This window comes from Miscanthus floridulus, chromosome 8 (assembly GCF_019320115.1).
Source record: "Miscanthus floridulus cultivar M001 chromosome 8, ASM1932011v1, whole genome shotgun sequence".
Lineage (NCBI taxonomy): Eukaryota > Viridiplantae > Streptophyta > Magnoliopsida > Poales > Poaceae > Miscanthus > Miscanthus floridulus.
This window is the reverse complement of record NC_089587.1, coordinates 44,393,898-44,411,911: the sequence shown is the minus strand read 5'-3', so window position 1 is coordinate 44,411,911 and position 18,014 is coordinate 44,393,898. Positions and strand designations below refer to the sequence as shown.

The 18,014-nt window shown below is 37.8% G+C and overlaps 1 long non-coding RNA gene across 1 annotated transcript; it reads right to left on the bottom strand.

The window, feature by feature from the left end:
• Window positions 1–741: 741 nt before the first annotated feature.
• On the bottom strand, window positions 742–17,778 carry LOC136471820 (uncharacterized). The gene is made up of 5 exons (XR_010762125.1): window positions 17,594–17,778; window positions 1,345–1,455; window positions 1,192–1,261; window positions 997–1,095; window positions 742–898 (listed from the first exon to the last, which is right to left on the bottom strand). It is a non-coding gene; the product is annotated as an uncharacterized lncRNA (long non-coding RNA).
• Window positions 17,779–18,014: the final 236 nt, after the last annotated feature.

Genomic DNA, 18,014 nt, shown 5'->3' with positions numbered 1-18,014 from the left:
AATGTGGAGTACGAATTGCCTACTATAAAACATTCATAAGATTGTCATGGTCATGATAAGAGACCGATTAAAACTCAATTATGTGCTCTAGCAAATATGCCTTTTGATGAGTTCTAACATGAGCCATGAGCCGCAAAAAATGGAACCACTTGAAAAGGTAAGGGGGAAAGATTAAAAAGGTGAAAGGGCGAAGGCCTAAAACAGTGTGTATATTAATGGTTCACTACTACAGAATGGACTTGTTGTCCCGGGCGGTAACGGCCTTTAGTCCCGGTTACCGCGCCGGGACAACGATCCCGGGACTAAAGGTGGAACCTTCAGTCCCGGGTCATAAAGCCGGGACTAAAGAGGGACCTTTAGTCCCGGTTGGTGTTACCAACCGGGACTAAAGGCCCTCCAGCCGAGCAAACCTGGCGCACCCTTTAGTCCCGGTTGGTAACCCCAACCGGGACTAAAGGTTCACCCTTTAGTCCCGGTTGGGGTTACCAACCGGGACTAAAGGTTCCTTTTCTTTTTCTTTTTTTTTTTGTTTAATTTGTTTTCAGTTCAGTTACACATATTTGTTTAATATATAATATGTTTTTATGTACGTATTCTACGCTGCTAATATAAATACACGCACGCATATAAATACATCTAATTCTCATCTCAAGCATTATTCGAATAAAGTATGAAACTATATATATTATAGATATATATGTATATATACAACACTTTCATAATCTTGTTCTCGAAAATAACGATATCAATAAACATTTAATTTACATCATTAGTTCCTTAGATCAAAGTAGAACTCGCCGTTGGGATTTAGCACTTTTTCTAGAAGATATCCTGCTATTGACTCTTGAATTGCTTTCAGATGGTCTTTTTGCATGACCCTTCGTTTCAACCATTCAGTCTTGCATTTGAAATAAAAGGAAAAGTATTAATACATATATATATATAAATATATATATATATTCATTTAAAAATAAATAAAAAATAATATATACATACTCTGAGGACATCTTCAGGAGTTCTTCTTATGTATGCAGTGATAAATTCACAAACGTAGTATCCACACAAGTTATTACCTGGTTCCTGCCTCAAACACCACTATACGAGAAGAAGATTATTCTCAGCATCTCACACGTAAATTGAAGTACGATATAGTAATTAAACATGTGGAGAAGTATATATAGTACTACTTACTGGTATTTCAACTACATTAAGTGGTGCCTTGCAATCCTTACGGTGTTGCCGAATAAACTCTTTTCAAACCCTGTGCGACCAATAATGTACGATCGTTAATAAATTATGGCAAAGTCTATTCAATAATAGTTGTGCGCGAGAGATCGAAATTACCCCTGGATAATGTCTATCATATCTTGGTATTGTGCTCGCTCTTTTCTCAATGAGTCCAAGATTACTAACTGACTTGAGTTTAACTCAATGACAATGAGTATCCAGTGAAACCTGCATTGGTTTATACACACACGTACATGCATATAAGTTGTATTGATATTACATAAAATGTGTAGACTACATTATTATTAACACTTACTCAAAGTTGTACGGGAAAAGTATTGTTGTCTTGTCGTGCTGCTTCACGAAGAACATCATGATATTCTCCTGTGCTTCAGATACCCATCGCTCCTTGACAATAATACTGGTTTTGAATACGATATAAGGATCAATGAAGCCAACACTGGTGTCTTGTATTCTTTGGAGCTCTGACATCTGGAATCTATATATAAATATAAGTTACATGTGAGGATAATTATATACACGTACGCATGGAAGTGAGTTTATTAAATAAAAGTAAGAATCACTTACAAACAAAAGGAGCTAATGATTGATTTGTCCAGAGCGTCCAAGTGGAATAGTTGATGCAATTCTTCGAAACTAATATGTAAGATGTCATCGCCACAGAAGTAATGATGGTCTCTAAATCTGACAAAGATCCACTGCTCACCCCTGCCACACGCCTGCATGTACCACTTGTTGAGCAAGTACATTTGCGTACCCAATTCATTCAGAGCCGCAGGGTTGTACAGACTTTTGCCATATTTATAAGTCTTCCAGGTATCAACTTCCAGGTTCTGGATTGGAGCTTTGCCCGTCAATTGATCCAAGGTTAAACCAGTATCTTTAAAAAAAGCATTAAGGGCTTGAACCGACACTTCTCCAGAGTTGTCTAGTCGATAGACTTCTATGTTGGAACTATATTCATTAGCAACAACAAGATTTTGCATTGGTTGCTTCTGCTGTCCGAGCTGTGGGACATCCTTCCCTGATGCTCTTTTCCTTTTCTTATCTGCATCATGTGACTTCACGAGGGAGCGATCATAGTCTGATAGTGGCGAAGGCTTACGAAGTTCAATCATCTTTTTCTTATGAGCATCGACCTTCTGCCTCAGCACATCTCGTGGTATGTAAAAGTACGGCTTCTCCTTAAGCTTTGCTTGACTCTTGTTTTTGATATCTATAAAAAAATCTTTTACTTTTTTGTCTTCTTCAGCTGCTATTTGCTCATCAGTCTTTTCAGGAAGTATTTCTTGAGAAATAACTCTTTTTCTCGGGGTCTTCTTTGCCGCCGGGACCTTAGACGTCTTTGTAGTGCGTCGCTGTGGAGGGGGTGGGGGCGGTGTTGGAGATCGGCATGGAGGCGATGAGGCCGGTGTTGGTGGAGACCGGCGTGGAGACGTTGGAGATCGTTGTGGAGGCGGTGGGGCCGGTGTAGGAGTTGGAGATCGTTGTGGAGGCGATGGGGCTGGTGTAGGAGTTGGCGATCGCCGTGGGGATGAAGTCGTCTCGCCCCCCGCGACGCTGTGATGAGATGGGGAATGAATGATTAGGCTAGGCTGGGGAGAGACCCTGCTATAAAAACAATTTGTGTGTCAATTATTTTTGAAGCCAATAGAAAATTAATGGAAAATAATATTTCATTCACTTTCATTCGTACCTAGGGTGAGGTAGGGGAAGCGGTGGCGCCCCAGGAATGATGATGAAGCGTTTACGCCATTGAATAAATGTCTTCTCTGTTTCTCCTAGTGTCTTCTCCCCATCACCGCCTTCAATGTCAAGAGGAACATTGATGTAACCTTTGAGCACTCTATCGACCGAGACGCTAGCATATCCAGGTTGAATAACTGACCCATGGATTCTTGGTGTCTTCGTTCGGTCTATTGGAGATACAACCTCGACAGCCACCATGATTGATGCATTACCATCTGGAATGTGCAGCTCACATTTTGTTAGAGGCTCGGTAATGTCATCAACAGGGAAGCGCAACCCAGCGTCGTCTTGAATAACTGGCAGCTCCGTAGAAGCACAACTGCTTTTCATCTGACCAACGGGGCTAATGGTGACTCCCGGCGTTGATTGCGATTGCATTTGACTCATTGCTAGCTGTACTTGCCTCTTGATCTCCTCCTGCATTCTTGCCTCAAGAGATTTTTCTCGTTCACGTGATTCAAGCAATGCTTATCGTGACTCATCAACAAATTGCTCCAATGCACGAATTCGTTCTACCTCCTCATCCTTCTTTCTCTGGCGGCTTCTGTAGGTATCCTTGTCTGCTGGGAATGCGTGTAGCCACGGAACCGCCCCATAGCCTCTTGTTCGACCACCGTGTTCGGGATTCTCTAGGGCATATGTCAATTCATCCTTCTCTCTGTTGGGCTTGAAAACACCACTATCAGCTTCTTCCCTAGCACGAGCTAGTCTCTGTGTTGCTCTCTTAATTTTTTGGCCGAAAATTAGCTTGCCAGTGTCTGGGTCTATGCTTCCCCCATGAGCGTAGAACCAATTCTTCGCGTGTTGAGGCCAGTTCTTTTCTATTGTTTCAGGTATGATTCCCTTGGCAGTAATCTCTGCTTCTAGGTTCTGTCACTTGGGAATAGCACTCCTATAACCACCTGATCCCATGCGATGATGGTATTGCTTCTGTTGGGCATTCTGCCGATTCCTCATCACACGTTCCTCACTATCTTGAGATGTCTTGTATTCTACGAAGGCATCCCAATGGGACTCCAACTTGACAAACGCCTTAGCATTGAAATTCGGCGTAGCATTCTTCAAGATAAACTTTTTATACAATGTCTTCTTCCAACTCTGGAACAATGTTGCCATCTTCTTCATTGTCCAATCCCTCACTAGCTCCTTCAAAGCATCATCTGCTTGTAATGTGAAATGCTGAGTGATATCTCTCCAAGCTAGGTTCTTATCACGATCAGATACAAAACTAACATTAGGAGCGGCTATCTTCTGCTTCCATTCACGAGCACTAACTGGGATCCTATCCCTTACAATGAACCCACATTGATTGACATATGTCTGAGCATGTGGTCCCAATGGTTTGCCGGTGTCGGTGTCAAATTCTGATATTATGAAATGGCCCTCTAATGGCTTTTTTGGCCCTCGGACTTTCCTACTTTTGTCGGTGGTTGATGTAGATCCAGAGACCGGCTACATGAGTAGAAACACAACGATTAACAACAAATATACGTACGCATGCATCTATAAGAGATGATAGATAATCGAATATACCTCGCCAGTATTTTCTTACGCGACAATTTGTTGATCTTCAACCACCGGCATATTCAGGATATCCTCATAATCAGCAAAGTACTAACTCGTGTCATCTACATCCACATTGGTGCCGGCGTTGATAATATCCGCCATTATGTCATCACTCAAGTTATCATCCGGAGCAGCCATTTGTATCTTCAAGATAACACATAGATAGAATTATTATGGTACATAACATAAGTACATGTGATAACACATATAGAATTACTAAATCCAATTAAATATAATAACACATACTATTTCATAAGGATAAACAATAATAAGGTATAGGCTTTGGAATCGAATCAAAAACACTTTCGATCCAAAAACATGGAAATAAGTACATGTATATATATACACATAGAATGATACAATATATTTTCTCTCTCTCTCAACACATAGAAATAAGTGCATATGTCTATATCTCTAGATATGCATGTGATAACACATAGAATGTCTCTCTAGATACAATTTTCTCTCTCTCTCAACACATGAAAATAAGTACATGTATATATACATATAGAAATAATTAAGTACCATATGTACTATACATATAGAATCTCTCTCTAGATATATATATAGAGAGAGAGATAGAATATATAATTACTAAATCCAATTAAATAAATCTAACATGAAATTAGATAAAGTAGTAATAGATAATACATTTTAATCTAACATATATCAAAAACTATACTAAAAACTATCTAAAAAACTATCTAAATAAAGTACTAATTAAATTTTAATACATTTTAATCTAACATATATCAAATACTATAATAAAAAACTATCTAAAAAACTATCTAAATAAAGTACTAATTAAATTTTAATACATTTAAATCTAACATATATCAAAAACTACTAATTAAATCTAATATTTTAATCTAATATTGGCCGCGCCGGCCGAGAGCAAGCTAGCTCTAGCAGGCTGGGGAGGCGGATGGCGCGGGCCGGCAGGGCGTGCTGGCCGGCCACGCGCGGGGTCGAGCTGAGCACCTCGCGCGAGGACGACGTACGGCGGAGACGGCGGGGCTCGACGACGAGGCCGGGCGGGAAGCGGTCGACGGAGGGGGCTCGGGTGCGGGCAGAGACGGGATGCGGCCGGGCGGATGGCGCGGCCGGGCGGGGGTAGAAGACGACGGCGGCGCGGCAGAGACGAGCTCGACGTACGGCCGGGCGGGGCTGGGGCGACGGAGGCGAGATCGAAGATGGCGGTGGCGGCGGCGATGATCGACGTGTAGATCGAAAGGTAGAAGATGAAACCGTTCGATATATATAGGCCGGGACCCTTTAGTCCTGGCTGGTAATATCAACCGGGACTAAAAACCCTTTAGTGCCGGCTGGTATTACCAGCCGGGACTAAAGGCCCAACCCTTTAGTCCCGGCTCGCCTTACAAGCCGGGACTAAAGGGTTTTAGTCTCGGTTGGTGTTACTAGCTGGGACTAAAAGTATTTTGGCGGGCACCGAAATTGCCACCCACCCTTTAGTCCCGGTTCTTGGTCTGGGCCGGGACTGAAGGCCTGAAAATTTTAGCAACCCGCCAGCGTAATTGGAAAGACCTGGGATTTTGATTTTGTTTAATACTAGGTTAATCAATTAATTCCATAGCAACTTCAATACTTTGCAATATTTATTTTAAAAAATTCTATTGATTAACTAATTATTTATTGTAAATAGGAAAATTTTGTAACCTAAAGTTTTTAATTTCTTTTATGAATATAGAATATAAATGTTACTAATACTAAGTATTTTGTTAATGCAAAAATATATTTGTAACTTAAAATTAATAAAACTAATATTATTCGATAGGAAATTTATTATCACATTATTGTTACGTCAATGTTTCAATTTTTTCTCGGTTTTTGACCAAAATTGACAGGAAATTTTTGTTGAACCTATAAAAATAAAGAAAATGTAGTATTTTTTGTTCTACAACTTTCTCAAATGAAAAAATGGTCTATATAAGGATTGTAGATATTGATGATATGAACAAACTTGGTATTCAAAACTTTTCAATTTTAGACAATCTAGGGTTCCGAAAACTAGTTTGTAGGCGTCGAAATTTAAAAATCACAAATTTGAACCGTCCAAACTTTCTCAAATGGAAAGTTCACCAAAACAACAATTGTAGATCTTTTTGAGTTTAACAAACTTGGTATTCAAAACTTTTCAATTCGAAGTCATTTAGAGTCCATAATACTAGAGTCAAAGTGTTGTTTTTTCATTTGACCAAATTTGACTTGGTCAAACTTGCTCAAATGAGACACTAAATGACCTCAGATGAAAAAACTCTGAATACCAAGTTTGATCATCTCAGCAAGATCTACAATTGTTACATAGCTCATTTTCCCATTTGAGAAATTTTTATCAAACACTAGTCACAACTTTCCTTATCTCTTATAGACTTTCTAAAACTATGTCACACACTTGTGAAAATTGAACTACATTTTGTTCAAGCTTTCTCAAATGAAAAAATGGTCTATATAAGGATTGTAGATATTGATGATATGAACAAACTTGGTATTCAAAACTTTTCAATTTTAGACAATCTAGGGTTCCGAAAACTAGTTTGTAGACGTCGAAATTTAAAAATCACAAATTTGAACCGTCCAAACTTTCTCAAATGGAAAGTTGACCAAAACAACAATTGTAGATCTTTTTGAGTTTAACAAACTTGGTATTCAAAACTTTTCAATTCGAAGTCATTTAGAGTCCATAATACTAAGTGTTGTTTTTTTATTTGACCAAATTTGACTTGGTCAAACTTGCTCAAATGAGACACTAAATGACCTCAGATGAAAAAACTCTGAATACCAAGTTTGATCATCTCAGCAAGATCTACAATTGTTACATAGCTCATTTTCCCATTTGAGAAATTTTTATCAAACACTAGTCACAACTTTCCTTATCTCTTATAGACTTTCTAAAACTATGTCACACACTTGTGAAAATTGAACTACATTTTGTTCAAGCTTTCTCAAATGAAAAAATGGTCTATATAAGGATTGTAGATATTGATGATATGAACAAACTTGGTATTCAAAACTTTTCAATTTTAGACAATCTAGGGTTCCGAAAACTAGTTTGTAGGCGTCGAAATTTAAAAATCACAAATTTGAACCGTCCAAACTTTCTCAAATGGAAAGTTGACCAAAACAACAATTGTAGATCTTTTTGAGTTTAACAAACTTGGTATTCAAAACTTTTCAATTCGAAGTCATTTAGAGTCCATAATACTAGAGTCAAAGTGTTGTTTTTTCATTTGACCAAATTTGACTTGGTCAAACTTGCTCAAATGAGACACTAAATGACCTCAGATGAAAAAACTCTGAATACCAAGTTTGATCATCTCAGCAAGATCTACAATTGTTACATAGCTCATTTTCCCATTTGAGAAATTTTTATCAAACACTAGTCACAACTTTCCTTATCTCTTATAGACTTTCTAAAACTATGTCACACACTTGTGAAAATTGAACTACATTTTGTTCAAGCTTTCTCAAATGAAAAAATGGTCTATATAAGGATTGTAGATATTGATGATATGAATAAACTTGGTATTCAAAACTTTTCAATTTTAGACAATCTAGGGTTCCGAAAACTAGTTTGTAGGCGTCGAAATTTAAAAATCACAAATTTGAACCGTCCAAACTTTCTCAAATGGAAAGTTGACCAAAACAACAATTGTAGATCTTTTTGAGTTTAACAAACTTGGTATTCAAAACTTTTCAATTTGAAGTCATTTAGAGTCCATAATACTAGAGTCAAAGTGTTGTTTTTTCATTTGACCAAATTTGACTTGGTCAAACTTGCTCAAATGAGACACTAAATGACCTCAGATGAAAAAACTCTGAATACCAAGTTTGATCATCTCAGCAAGATCTACAATTGTTACATAGCTCATTTTCCCATTTGAGAAATTTTTATCAAACACTAGTCACAACTTTCCTTATCTCTTATAGACTTTCTAAAACTATGTCAAACACTTGTGAAAATTGAACTATATTTTGTTCAAGCTTTCTCAAATGAAAAAATGGTCTATATAAGGATTGTAGATATTGATGATATGAACAAACTTGGTATTCAAAACTTTTCAATTTTAGACAATCTAGGGTTCCGAAAACTAGTTTGTAGGCGTCGAAATTTAAAAATCACAAATTTGAACCGTCCAAACTTTCTCAAATGGAAAGTTGACCAAAACAACAATTGTAGATCTTTTTGAGTTTAACAAACTTGGTATTCAAAACTTTTCGATTCGAAGTCATTTAGAGTCCATAATACTAGAGTCAAAGTGTTGTTTTTTCATTTGACCAAATTTGACTTGGTCAAACTTGCTCAAATGAGACACTAAATGACCTCAGATGAAAAAACTCTGAATACCAAGTTTTATCATCTCAGCAATATCTACAATTGTTACATAGCTCATTTTCCCATTTGAGAAATTTTTATCAAACACTAGTCACAACTTTCCTTATCTCTTATAGACTTTCTAAAACTATGTCACACACTTGTGAAAATTGAACTACATTTTGTTCAAGCTTTCTCAAATGAAAAAATGGTCTATATAAGGATTGTAGATATTGATGATATGAACAAACTTGGTATTCAAAACTTTTCAATTTTAGACAATCTAGGGTTCCGAAAACTAGTTTGTAGGCGTCGAAATTTAAAAATCACAAATTTGAACCGTCCAAACTTTCTCAAATGGAAAGTTGACCAAAACAACAATTGTAGATCTTTTTGAGTTTAACAAACTTGGTATTCAAAACTTTTCAATTCGAAGTCATTTAGAGTATATAATACTAGAGTCAAAGTGTTGTTTTTTTATTTGACCAAATTTGACTTGGTCAAACTTGCTCAAATGAGACACTAAATGACCTCAGATGAAAAAACTCTGAATACCAAGTTTGATCATCTCAGCAAGATCTACAATTGTTACATAGCTCATTTTCCCATTTGAGAAATTTTTATCAAACACTAGTCACAACTTTCCTTATCTCTTATAGACTTTCTAAAACTATGTCACACACTTGTGAAAAATTGAACTATATTTTGTTCAAGCTTTCTCAAATGAAAAAATGGTCTATATAAGGATTGTAGATATTGATGATATGAACAAACTTGGTATTCAAAACTTTTCAATTTTAGACAATCTAGGGTTCCGAAAACTAGTTTGTAGGCGTCGAAATTTAAAAATCACAAATTTGAACCGTCCAAACTTTCTCAAATGGAAAGTTGACCAAAACAACAATTGTAGATCTTTTTGAGTTTAACAAACTTGGTATTCAAAACTTTTCGATTCGAAGTCATTTAGAGTCCATAATACTAGAGTCAAAGTGTTGTTTTTTCATTTGACCAAATTTGACTTGGTCAAACTTGCTCAAATGAGACACTAAATGACCTCAGATGAAAAAACTCTGAATACCAAGTTTTATCATCTCAGCAATATCTACAATTGTTACATAGCTCATTTTCCCATTTGAGAAATTTTTATCAAACACTAGTCACAACTTTCCTTATCTCTTATAGACTTTCTAAAACTATGTCACACACTTGTGAAAATTGAACTACATTTTGTTCAAGCTTTCTCAAATGAAAAAATGGTCTATATAAGGATTGTATATATTGATGATATGAACAAACTTGGTATTCAAAACTTTTCAATTTTAGACAATCTAGGGTTCCGAAAACTAGTTTGTAGGCGTCGAAATTTAAAAATCACAAATTTGAACCGTCCAAACTTTCTCAAATGGAAAGTTGACCAAAACAACAATTGTAGATCTTTTTGAGTTTAACAAACTTGGTATTCAAAACTTTTCAATTCGAAGTCATTTAGAGTATATAATACTAGAGTCAAAGTGTTGTTTTTTTATTTGACCAAATTTGACTTGGTCAAACTTGCTCAAATGAGACACTAAATGACCTCAGATGAAAAAACTCTGAATACCAAGTTTGATCATCTCAGCAAGATCTACAATTGTTACATAGCTCATTTTCCCATTTGAGAAATTTTTATCAAACACTAGTCACAACTTTCCTTATCTCTTATAGACTTTCTAAAACTATGTCACACACTTGTGAAAATTGAACTACATTTTGTTCAAGCTTTCTCAAATGAAAAAATGGTCTATATAAGGATTGTAGATATTGATGTTATGAATAAACTTGGTATTCAAAACTTTTCAATTTTAGACAAACTAGGGTTCCGAAAACTAGTTTGTAGGCGTCGAAATTTAAAAATCACAAATTTGAACCGTCCAAACTTTCTCAAATGGAAAGTTGACCAAAACAACAATTGTAGATCTTTTTGAGTTTAACAAACTTGGTATTCAAAACTTTTCAATTCGAAGTCATTTAGAGTCCATAATACTAGAGTCAAAGTGTTGTTTTTTCATTTGACCAAATTTGACTTGGTCAAACTTGTTCAAATGAGACACTAAATGACCTCAGATGAAAAAACTCTGAATACCAAGTTTGATCATCTCAGCAAGATCTACAATTGTTACATAGCTCATTTTCCCATTTGAGAAATTTTTATCAAACACTAGTCACAACTTTCCTTATCTCTTATAGACTTTCTAAAACTATGTCACACACTTGTGAAAATTGAACTACATTTTGTTCAAGCTTTCTCAAATGAAAAAATGGTCTATATAAGGATTGTAGATATTGATGATATGAACAAACTTGGTATTCAAAACTTTTCAATTTTAGACAATCTAGGGTTCCGAAAACTAGTTTGTAGGCGTCGAAATTTAAAAATCACAAATTTGAACCGTCCAAACTTTCTCAAATGGAAAGTTGACCAAAACAACAATTGTAGATCTTTTTGAGTTTAACAAACTTGGTATTCAAAACTTTTCAATTCGAAGTCATTTAGAGTATATAATACTAGAGTCAAAGTGTTGTTTTTTTATTTGACCAAATTTGACTTGGTCAAACTTGCTCAAATGAGACACTAAATGACCTCAGATGAAAAAACTCTGAATACCAAGTTTGATCATCTCAGCAAGATCTACAATTGTTACATAGCTCATTTTCCCATTTGAGAAATTTTTATCAAACACTAGTCACAACTTTCCTTATCTCTTATAGACTTTCTAAAACTATGTCACACACTTGTGAAAATTGAACTATATTTTGTTCAAGCTTTCTCAAATGAAAAAATGGTCTATATAAGGATTGTAGATATTGATGATATGAACAAACTTAGTATTCAAAACTTTTCAATTTTAGACAATCTAGGGTTCCGAAAACTAGTTTGTAGGCGTCGAAATTTAAAAATCACAAATTTGAACCGTCCAAACTTTCTCAAATGGAAAGTTGACCAAAACAACAATTGTAGATCTTTTTGAGTTTAACAAACTTGGTATTCAAAACTTTTCGATTCGAAGTCATTTAGAGTCCATAATACTAGAGTCAAAGTGTTGTTTTTTCATTTGACCAAATTTGACTTGGTCAAACTTGCTCAAATGAGACACTAAATGACCTCAGATGAAAAAACTCTGAATACCAAGTTTTATCATCTCAGCAATATCTACAATTGTTACATAGCTCATTTTCCCATTTGAGAAATTTTTATCAAACACTAGTCACAACTTTCCTTATCTCTTATAGACTTTCTAAAACTATGTCACACACTTGTGAAAATTGAACTACATTTTGTTCAAGCTTTCTCAAATGAAAAAATGGTCTATATAAGGATTGTAGATATTGATGATATGAACAAACTTGGTATTCAAAACTTTTCAATTTTAGACAATCTAGGGTTCCGAAAACTAGTTTGTAGGCGTCGAAATTTAAAAATCACAAATTTGAACCGTCCAAACTTTCTCAAATGGAAAGTTGACCAAAACAACAATTGTAGATCTCAAATGAAAAAATGGCCTATATAAGGATTGTGAAGTCATAACATATTACATAATATCCGTCTCTAAAACATAATATATTAAACATGCATCGTTGTATCATGCGGGCACAATAGTGAATTTCTTCTTGACGTATGACCCTTGGTTATGATCTTGTCGTAACCATGGAGTGTCTTCATCATTTAACATGATGCTTGGATCTTTCTTCACTATGAAGGGTGGAATTCGGACATTTCTTTCGTAATCTTCTGACATGTCTGACTTGTCTTCAATTCCTACTATATTTATTTTCCCAGAAAGAATTATGTGGCGCTTTGGCTCATTGATCATTGAGTTGATGTCTTCGTTTTTTCCTCTCTTTGATTTTGTAGACATGTCTTTCACATAGAACACCTGACTCACATCGGCAGCAAGGACGAATGGTTCCTCTTTGTATCCAATATTGTTGAGGTCCACTGTTGTCATTCCATACTCTTTGTCGACTGTTACCCCTCCTCCGGTCAGCTTCACCCATTGGCACCGGAACAAAGGGACTTTAAAATTAGGTGCGTAGTCTAGTTCCCATATCTCTTCTATGCGGCCATAATATGTTTGTATATTCCCATTTGGATCTGTGCCATCTATGCGAACACCACTATTTTGATTGGTGCTCCTTTTATCTTGGGCAACTGTGTAAAATGTATTCCCATTTATCTCATACCCTTGGTACGTGAGGATATGCCACGATGGCTGCCTAGCCAACAAATATAGTTGCTCATCAATATTGTCATCGCCTTGACATTCTTTTTGCAACCAACCACTGAAACTTTCCATGTGCTGACGCCTAATCCAAGCTTCAGTCTTCCCTGGAAACTTGGATCGTAAGAACTCCTTATGTATCTCGATGTACGGATGCACCAATGACGAGTTCTGAAGAACTGTGTAGTGTGCTTTATTGAAATAATCGTCTTCCATGCCGATATATGTTTTCTTCCCTAAAGTTCCTTTACCACTGAGTCTCCCCTCATGTCGTGATTCGGGGACGCCAATCGGGGTAATGTCAGGAATAAAGTCAACACAGAACTCAATGACCTCCTCTGTTCCATAGCCCTGGGCGATGCTTCCTTCAGGCTTAGAACGGACTTTCACATATTTCTTCAAGACTCCCATAAACCTCTCGAAGGGGAACATGTTATGTAAGAACACAGGTCCAAGAATACTAATCTCCTTCACCAAATGAACTAGGATGTGTGTCATGATATTAAAGAAGGATGGAGGGAACACCAACTCAAAGCTGACAAGACATTGAACCACATCATTCTGTAGAGTAGCTAGTTCCACTGGATTGATTGCCTTCTGAGAAATTGCATTGAGAAATGCACATAGCTTCACGGTGGCTAGACGTACATGTGGAGGTAGAATTCCTCTTAAAGCAACTGGAAGCAATTGCGTCATAAGCACGTGGCAGTCGTGGGACTTTAAGTTTAGGAATTTTTTATCTGGCACATTTATTATACCCTTTATATTGGAGGAGAATCCCGATGGGACCTTGATGCTGCTTAGACATTCGAACATGCTGTCCCTCTCTTCTTTGCTAAGCGTGTAGCTAGCAGGACTTAAGTAATGACGTCCATCACCTGTCTTCTCTGGATGAAGGTTGTCTCGTTCTTTCATGCACTGCAAGTCCTGGCGTGCTTCAAGTGAATCCTTTGGCTTCCCGTACACACCCATGAATCCTAACAGGTGCACACAAAGATTCTTTGTCAGGTGCATCACGTCGATTGCGTTGCGGACCTCTAGGACTTGCCAATAGGGTAGCTCCCAAAAGATGGACTTCTTCTTCCACATGGGTGCATGTCCATTAGCATCTTTGGGAACAGATTCACTACCTTGTCCCTTTCCAAATACTACTTTCACATCCTTGACCATTGCGAGTACATCTTCCCCGGTTCGGTTATGAGGCTTCTTCCGGTGGTCTGGCTTACCTTTAAAATGCTTCCCTTTCTTTCTTACTTGGTGATTCAAAGGAAGGAATCGACGATGGCCAAGGTACATGACCTTTCGACATCTTTTCAAATATATACTGTCAAGGTCATCAAAACAATGTGTGCATACATTATATCCTTTGTTTGTCTGACCTGAAAGATTACTTAAAGTAGGCCAATCATTGATGGTTACGAACAACATTGCTCGTAGGTCAAAGTGTTCTTGTTTGTACTCATCCCAGACACATACACCTGGTTTGTTCCATAAAACTAGAAGTTCTTCAACTAATGGCTTCAGATATACATCAATATCGTTGCCAGGTTGCCTCGGACCTTGGATGAGGATCGGCATCATAATAAACTTCCGCTTCATGCATAACCATGGAGGAAGGTTGTAGATACATAGAGTAACTGGCCAAGTGCTATGACTAGTGCTCTGCTGTCCAAAAGGATTCATACCATCTGTACTTAAGGCGAACCTTAAGTTTCTAGCCTCATTTGCAAACTCTGAAAATTCTCTGTCTATCGCTCTCCACTGGGACCCATCAGCTGGGTGTCTCAGCATATTGTCTACCTTACGGTCTTCTTTATACCACCGCAACAACTTTGCATGGTCTTTATTTCTGAACAAACGTTTTAAGCGTGGTATTATAGGAGCATACCACATAACCTTGGCAGGGATTTTCTTTCTAGGACGTTGTTCACCCTCGACGTCACCAGGATCATCGCGCCTGATCTTATACCGCGATGCTTTACATACCGGGCATTCATCCAAATTCTCGTATTCATTGCCATGGTAGAGGATACAGTCATTAGGACATGCATGTATCTTCTGGATTTTTAATCCCAAAGGGCAGACAACCTTTTTTGCTTCGTACGTAGTGGTGGGCAATTCATTTGGCTTCGGAAGCATCTTCTTTATGAGGTTTAATAAATTCCCAAATGCCTTATCGGATACACCATTCTTTGCCTTCCACTGTAGCAATTCCAGTGTTGTACCCAGCTTTTTTTGCCCCTCTTCGGCCGTCGGGTATAGCAACTTCCTATGATCCTCAAGCATGCGCTCCAACTTAACTTTCTCTTTTTCACTTTCCCATTCTTGTTGTGCATCACGAATGGCATCGCCAAGAGCATCACCGAGATCATCTTCTACCGCTACCTCTTCTTCATCTCCCCCCATTGTAGTATCATCAAAGGCACCATACTGAGCAATAATGTCATCAATGTCTAAATCTTCTCCTTCACCTTCTTCCATCATGACCCCGCTTTCTCCATGCTTAGTCCAACATATATAGTTTGACATGAAACCTGACTTAAGCAAATGTGAATGAAGACTCATTAAGCTTGAATATTCCTTTAAATTCTTACATAGGGCACATGGACAGCATATGAAACCATCCCGCTTATTTGCCTCGGCCACACCTAAGAAATAGTGCAAGCCCTCTATAAAGTCTTGGGAGCGGCGATCGGCATTGTACATCCAATGGCGTGACATAATCTGTATTACACGACAAATTATGAAAACCTCGAACATAATTAAGTATTTTATTACACAACATAAATGACACACACACGGTTGATTAATTAACTAAGCCTGGCTACAACGTAAGCAATCCCAACTATCACTAAACAAACTAAAACTACAATGCACTTCAGTAACATAATTATTTTGTGATCGTACGCAACTAAAACAGACAAATCATTCTTCTGTTGAATATCAATAAGCTTCTCCTGCTGGCTCACTGCCTCATCAGCAGCAGCCGCTACCTCAAGCGCACCCAAATTCTGCACGTATGTAGCATAATCTTCCTCCCAGTACCAACCATCGCATCCATTGCTCTCCCACTGAAATTAAAGCCAAAAAATATTTAGTCAAAAATATTCAAGAAAAGCAGGTCAATTAGCCATAATTATAAAATGCGTAAGAAACTCACATCGCGATCCGGGCACTTGTAGAAAACACGACTCTTGTTGGGTTCCTGTCTCTTGACTCGGTACTCCATCACAATCTTCTGCTTACACTTGCCGCAGATAATGAGAGGGAGTTCTGGCCTCAGTCGTTTCGCAACCGAACGAGAGGCCGAGGATCCGGTAACAGTTGTCATCTACTTTCTATACTTAATTTTGCAAACTAGTGTAAATTTCATATTTTCTAAAATGATATATTTAAACAAAACTAGTACGGATTTCACATGTTTCAATAAATAATCATCCGTACTAGTTGATCTTGCTTACGTGATCAACTCGGCGAGCATTTCTCCACCGGACGGCACCGTACTTGGCCAAGGAAGAGCTCCGATTCTACGAGAAAGGGAACACGGTCTTCCACGACCGTTGCCGCTCTCCCTCATAGAATCAAAGCTCCTCCTTGACGTCCGTTACCGCTCGACAGAGAACATGCTCGCCGACCTGAACACGATCCGCAAGTTCAACTAGTACGGATTTTCTACATTTTTCTAACCATTTTCTAAGTTTTTCATTTCATGGAAAATTTAATTCTAAAAAATAAAAGGCATGATTTCTAAGTATTTCATTTCATGGAAAAAATAATTCTAAGTGACCTGCTCGATATCGGCGAGCTCGTGGGCGTTTAGGTTGCCGAGGATAGTAACATTTGTAGGTCTGAAGTTATCAAATATCCATCAAATTATAGCTCAAAAACATGTTTCAATAAATAACCATCCGTACTAGTTGACCTTGCTTACGTGATCATCTCGGCGAGCATTTCTCCACCGGACGGCACCGTACTTGGCCAAGGAAGAGCTCTGATTCTACGAGAAAGGGAACACGGTCTTCCACGACCGTTGCCGCTCTCCCTCGTAGAATCAAAGCTCCTCCTTGACGTCCGTTACCGCTCGGCAGAGAATATGGTCGCCGAGATGAACACGGTCCGCAAGTTCAACTAGTACAGATTTTCTACAATTTTCTAACAATTTTCTAAGTTTTTCATTTCATGGAAAAATTAATTCTAAGATCACGTAAGCCACCGGGGACGAGGATGGCACGTGCTCCAGCGAGGACGAGCGAGGTGTGATTTTAATGAACTAATTTAACTTTTGTTTATCCAAACATATATGCAAATCATCATGTGATTTTGAGCTAAAAATGACATATAAAATCATAATAAAGTCCAACATATAAAGTTACACATGCATCTACATCGCAAAATGAGATAAGCTACTGATAAAACATAAGAGGATTAAGTTTGTTACCTCCAAAATCGAAGAGCAACACCAATGGAGGGGGAGAGTGCAAGAACAACAGCAAGCTGAAGAACAGAGGCAGTGAGTTTGAATAATGAAATGGCTCGAGCTCGGGGAGGAAGAATTGAGCAGAATTATAGGCCGGGATAATTAGTCCCGGTTAGGGGTCCAAACCGGGACTAAAGATTAATCTTTATTCCCGGGGAATCACCCAAACCGGGACTAAAATCTTTAGTCCCGGCTGGTATTACCAACCGGGACTAAAGGAACCTTTAGTCCCGGTTGGTAATACCAGCCGGGACTAAAGATCCCTGCCCCGCGGACGACCGTTGGGCAGGGACCTTTAGTCCCGGTTGGTATTACCAACCGGGACTAAAGGGTCCTTTAGTCCCGGGGGCAAAAAATGCCGAGGCTAATGCTAAATTGGGAC